We start from the raw sequence: 7081 nt of genomic DNA on the forward strand, positions 1-7081 counted from the left end.
CCCTGCACTGCCACTGCTCCGCATCCAGCCCTACTTTGTCCTTGGAGCAGCAGCAGTGAGGGGCAGTGGATGGTGGCTGCTGCATGCAAGCTTCCCTGGGCATGGGGGACGGGGCAGGGGGGGAAGCTTGCATGCAGTGGCTGCCATCACTAAGACCTTGCACACACAGCAGCTGCCACCAACCACCCCACACTGCCACTGCCTGCCAAGAGCAGGGGGGGGAAGCTTGCCCCACCGTATCCCTCCGCCAGCACCCTGTGCCACCACTGCCTCCAAGGAGTGGGCTGTGGGGGGAGAGAAGCAAAGTCAGAAGCGCTGGCCTTGCCCCCACACTCTGTCCCCGCCATCACGGTAGCCCTCTGCCATCCCACTCTGTCCCCGCGGAGCACTCTGATTGGTTGTTTCAGTAAGCATTGTGATTGGCTGCTGAGACAACCAATCAGAGTACTCCAAGAGTGTTACAGACAGACATACAGACACACAGACGGACAGACTAAGCCCTTTATATATATAGAATTAGCCCCTAGAACAATCGCATGTACATACAGTGTAAGGTATCTGGAAATACAATAACTGTCAGTGTTGTAATCCCCAAAAAGAAAACAAATGTAAGATCCAGAAACAAAACAACAACAATAATAAAAGACTGATTATGAATGCTGAAAAGAAAAGTGTGTGTGTGTGTGCACACGTGTTTAAAGGGATAGGAGGACTTTTTTTTTTTTTTAAAGAAAGCTTATCACACTGAGGCGAGTGTTAGAATGGGTACTCTGGCTGCATCTACACATTCATTAATGCACTGCAATTATGGCACATTCAGCACCGTAATCAGTGCTACTGTGCATCAGCACAAATTCACAGAATCATACATGTTAGGGGCTGGAAGAGACCTCACAAGATCATCAGGTCCAGCTCCCTGCACTTGAGCAGGAAAGACTGCTGGGTTCAGAAGAATACTTTTTTTGTGGCATCTACTGTGTATTAGCATGGTTTTTGCCTGCCATGAGAATGAGCAGTAAAATTAGTCTTCAGAGCATTAAGCGTCTCATGTAGACGTGCCCAGATTGTCTTAGAAAAGTAATATTTGTTTCCATTGAAGTTTGTTGAACAATGATCTCTTGCTGTTACTTATTATTTATAAAATATTATAAAAAGGGAATTTGTTATTACAGCAATTACAAAAATCTAAACGTAGAATAAATAATATGGGATGATACTAAGCCTTTAAGCTTCTTTGCATTTTAATTGTATAAAATTTAGCATATACGCTTCAGTTAAAGAATTATTAGGTACAAAATATCTGTAAAACAGCATGATTTCAAGAAATTAAGCTTTGAATTGATAGTTTCATTGAGCCTAGATTTGAAAAATCCTGAATTAATTTGACTCATAAGCCAATGGCTTCAATCGGGGTGAATTTTATAATGCAGGATAGATATTCTTTGTTTTGAGGTAAATTTCCCAGTACAACTCAAGGGATAAAACCAAACATTCACAGGAAAGAATGCCACATTCTTCTAAACATGGTTTATTTATTTCCAGTGCAGTTAAATCTAATCAGTAGCATACTAATAAGTACCAAATCCATATCAGAAGAGTAGACAGCATACAAACCATTAAAGATAATATGTTTCAGCAAAGACTAAAACCCAAAAACCAAGCATGAGGCCATGAAACAGTTTATTCTAAAGGGTGCCAATTTTAATGTTAGAAAACCTTTAAGCATCAGCAAGTTTTCTAAGGCCCACTAAGTGCAAATACATGCCATAATTAACATAATGGGAATTTCAACATTTCCCCCTGCATGACCGAAAGTCAGATGTAAAATAAAGAACTATGTATCATCATCAACATCTTTCATTTTTAATAGTCAGATTCTATTCCAATTGAAAAAGGAGGCTCCATGAACTGCTTTTATGTGCATTTTAGAAAAAAAAACCCAAAATTAATTCTTCTGTTCTGAGTCATTACAAATATTAAATTGCTTATTAGGCTTAGTAGCTTCCTGCATCAGTTCTTGTAGCTGTCCAATCTGTTCACCACGAAAGTGATTAAGCTTCTCTTCTGAAAGGTGAGTTCCAAACCGAGCCTTTTCTCTTGAGTGTTGTCCTTCTTCACTGACTTGCTGCCACAGTGTTGCTGAATAGTCCTAATAGAGAATAAATAGGTCAGAAAAAGATGACAAATGCAGTTTACCACCTTTTTATTATGCATCTTTCTATTATTCAGCTACAAATTGACAAAATTTGCATCTTGAATCAGAAAGAAATCCTATTAAGATGTAAATTACAATTCCAATAGATTCCATAGACATTAGGACTGGAAGGGACCTTGCAAGATCATCAGGTCCAGCCCCCTGCCCAAAGGGCAGGAAGTCAGCTGAGGTCAGATGACCCCAGCAAAATAATCATCCAAATGCTTCTTGAATGAGTACAGAGTAGCTACTTGCACCACTTATGGGGGGGATCTGTTCCAGACTCTGGAGACTCCATTTAATTTATTTTACATTTTTACTTTTAAAAGAAATTGCCTTAACTCTATGCTAATTGCAGATATATTTATTTGCAAGCTTGTCACATTATGCATTTTAATGCGCTAAAATGGTAAATTTTATTCTAAAGTCAATATTTTTGGATTGAATTAATATTTTTATTGTGCTAAAATATCAACAGAATTCATGTTGCACGTTGCTATGATTGGACTAGTATTAATTGTCAATATAAGAATAAGTAACACACTCTCATTGAGCTTTACTGGAAAACCCAATTCATAATTCTACAGCTAACATACAATATTACTGCCCAACTGCACATTGTTGTTTCACAGACCGCACTGACCACTCTCCATTTCCATGCTTTCTGTGCAATCAGGTTTGGATCTACTAAGGCTACATTATTTGGAGTCCCTCCTCACTCGCTTTCTAGCTCTGACTCAAGAAAGCACTAAAGTGCATGCTTTAGTCCTACAGACTATATTGACATTCCTAAAGTTATCTGATTATCTATGTGATGTATATGTAAAAATCCAGATTTTGAGATCAGAAGATGCCATTAAATCATCTTAATACAGGCCATAAAATTCCTACCACTGTACTAAGCCTAATATCATATTTGGCTAAGATGTATTATCTGGGAAGACATCCCAGTTTTGATCTGAAGACATCATGAGATGGGAGATTCCATCATCTTTCTCAACAGGCTCTTCCAATGCTTGACACCCTTCATGTTTCAAATTGTACATTATATTTAATTTGAATGTATCTGGCTTTAACTCTCAGCCACTACTTCTTTTTAGGTGTTTCTCCAGGAAATTGCAAGTTCCTTCTGTACATGGCATTGCGAAGTATTACATATTACAGTAAAGTCACTGCTCAATCTTCATTTGGACAGAGAGAAAAGATCACTCCACACCATCTTCCCCATTCATTGAATACCTTTTGTGGCTCCCTTCTACGCCTTCAACTCTCTAAAAATGGGGATCACTTACCAGTGTAATATATAGAATTAAAATCACTACCCTACAACTACTCCTTACTTTCCTGGTGTTATATCTTGAACCTTAAACCCTTCTGCCACATCACTGCACTTGAGAACTACAATCCCTAAATCATTTTTTTTGGAAGCAGTTTTGTAGGATGCAGTCCCCTATTCTGTTGGCTTGCTATGATATAGTATGATATACAAATTTAATATATCTGCAAATAATCCAGAATTCTCAATAATCAAAAATAATCCAGACCCCCCCCAGTCCTCAGTATTATTTACAACTCCTTCCACCTTTTCATTCATTTGCAGTTTTTATCAGTGCCCATTTTATATTTACTTACAGATCACTGATAAAAAAACATTAAACAGCACTGTTTGCAATACCAATACCTAAAGAACATCAAACACTTCTGAATCTGATGATGGCTCCTTACTGACACCCACCTCTTGAAATCTGGTTGTTTTTAATCTATCTAACATATTATATTATAGTGCTAGTTTTTCAATCAGAATACTTTACGATCTTATGTCAAAAGAATCACAAGAATGTAAATTTACCACATTTATGCAGTTCCTGTTTCATGGAAATCACATAAAAATGAAAAGCAAGTTTATTTAAGGAGTGCTAAAATGACACCAACTGGCACTAATTATATTCCAATTTTATAAATATTAATGAAATCCTGTAAAAATGGTCTTCATTATTTCCTTGGGACTGATGTCAAACCGGCAAACTGCTACCTGTTTGCCCTTTTATATTTATATGCTTTGAATCTCCTGAAAAAATCCTGAGAATTAATAAAAACTAATACCAGTGACCCTAATATATCCTTTGTTAACTCTTTTATGAATATCTTGGAGGGCAAGGTATCCAAGCCTATTAATTTAAAAATATTCCCCTTTTGTAAATACTTCCTAGCATCCTTCTTAGTTATTAATGGTTTAAAATTACTTCACATGGTACAAGCCTAGTATCCTGTTTCTTTCTACATGCACAATAGAAACATTTTTTGAACTTTTTTGCCTTTTCTGACTCAGTATGAACAATTTTGTTATTTTTATCTGGTAATGGATATCTCTTATTGTTAGTATTCTTTTTGTGCTGATATACTTAAATTCCGCCCACTGTCTTTAGATGAGCCAATAATGGACTTTCAGTGATGACTTTAGCTTCCCTTATTAATTCTCTATACTTTATCATTTCTAATTTGTATTGCTTCTCTTTCTTTCCATTTGTTATATATACTATACATTTCTAATTTGAGGCTTCACTTTCAATCCTAACCATACTCTTACTGGGCTTTTACCAAAAGTTATCCTCCTGGGGCACATGGGCCAGGTACAGACATTATGCTCATACTGGTATAAGTGATCAGAAACCAGTCTATACCTATAATAGAACAGAAGTTCATAACACTTAGCCTGGTTTAAAAATGGTGGAACCTGGTCTAAGATATGCCCCGTCCTGTCCTCTCCCCCACCACCAAAGGGCAAATGTGTGTCTGTTCACTGCTGATCTAAACTATACTGCTTACAGAAACCACGGAACTCTGATCGATTCTGCCTTGGGCTTTCTGAATGTCTGTACCTAGTCATGAAGACAAATGACTTGCCTTGTAGTAAAAGAGGGCAGAGATTTTCTGCACATCACCTGCTTCACATTAAGTACCTCTCTGCAATTTCTACTCTGCAAAAGATTAAAACTAAACTGTGTAGCTTTACCCCTAATGAAACAAAGAATGGTAGTCAAACTGCAGTGACTTAAACCCTGGGAGAGATGGTAGGCATGGGGAAAGAAGGGCTAGAGGGGCCCAGTCCCTGGTCTGATACATGACTGGCATCAAAACAGATGTAGCACATCATTTACAAACAACGCTTAAATAACAATTAATTCAAATTAGCTGCGATTGCTCTGAGGTAAACTGTTAATTCAGATGATTCAAAGGTACTTAATGTGGGAATGGGCTTGTCCATCTGTACGATTTACTGTGAGAGAAAATGCTCAAATGAAAATCAAGTCAGTAATCTGTTTCTAGCCACAGACACTTTGTAGGTACTTGAAGTGGGACAATGTGATACTACATCTGTAGTATCACAGGATAAAATGTTTTCTCCCAGGAGAAATCCAACATCTGTTTTTACCCCGGGATAGCACTTTTTCCTAGGAAATCATGGCTAATTCAAGTTAATTGCCATTCAAGCTACAGGTGTAAAAGACTGTCCTGTGCCTGTTCTGATGCAAGTCAAAGACAATCAGACTCCAGATAAGTCTGACATCAGTTTTTGCTCTAAGAGAGAACAGCTGGGACTGTTTACTTGACTGGGACGAGTTAGCTTAAACACTGCAGCTTAGGATCCTGCCTGCCTGCTGTACTACTGTTGATTAGACAAAGCTGCCTGCTTATACTGCATGCAACTTTGGAGCATTCTGTCCACAGGAAGGCAAAGTTCTTCTCCAGGAGCAAAGCTAGGAGGTAGCTCCCCACAGAAGGGGATGCAGACACTGAAAGTGTCTCAGAGTCCAAGTCACCAGGAGCTAGAATCTATGCCTGGACCGACTTCAAGGAGTACTCACAGGGATGAAGTTAGGGCTGGGGGTCCCAAGGAAGAGTTCTTCTGGAGAATCCAAGACAGGGTAAGAGCATGCACATGAACAATGATCACAAAGTAGTTGTTGTGCTGTAAATCTTAGCCATGTTGACCATATGTTAATTTATTCATGCCCTTAACTATTTTTAACATATTTTCTCTCACCTTAGAATACCTGAATATGCAGATATAAATTTCATATTTCAAACCACTTCAAATTTCAAAAAATAATTTCTCATGTTTATATTCATATTATGGAATAAAACATCAACAGAATGAAAGTAAAATACTTCTGTCTTGTTAGGCAAGGAAGTTGTATTAGATTCAAATTTTAATTTGCACTCAGAGGACAAAAAGAATAATTACACAGTAAAAACTACAATAACACTCAGTATACATCATCAGCATTAACAAGCTATGGGAAAAGGCCCATTATCTCTGAATCCATTTCTATTTAATGCCAAATTACTAAACCCATACGCTGACACTATATCTAAGTCACAACAGCCTTACACTATTAGGTGAAATAATGAATATTAAATTATTAAGCATTTTATTTAGGCAAAGAAAATATTATGATACCTCATACCCTAATAATTCATAACATGTTTAAATTTAATAGCAAGCAACTGACTTAAAGTAGCATTCCAACACTACCTGGGCCACAATAAGTGTTCTTCTTCAACATCTCTTTCATACAGTGCTGCTCTGCTGGTCCTTTTTCAACTCAAGCTGATAAAGATATGTTCCAGTACAACTAGTGTATCACAAGATTTACTAGTCTTTTATTAATATTATCACTGAAGTATGTGTATTATAAAGAAAGCAGTACAGCTTACTGTATAATCACATAACATCCATAATTCCTATAAAAAGCCTTCAGATCCATGGCTTGCTTTTTAAACGGTACAACTGCTTTGGACACCAGTCATTGAAACCCTAAAAAGCACTGTATGAAGGCATGTCCAGAAAAGGGGCCAGATTCCCACGCCTCACTGGCTTCAGGA

This window comes from Alligator sinensis, unplaced genomic scaffold, assembly GCF_000455745.1.
Source record: "Alligator sinensis unplaced genomic scaffold, ASM45574v1 scaffold196_3, whole genome shotgun sequence".
NCBI classification, from domain to species: domain Eukaryota; kingdom Metazoa; phylum Chordata; order Crocodylia; family Alligatoridae; genus Alligator; species Alligator sinensis.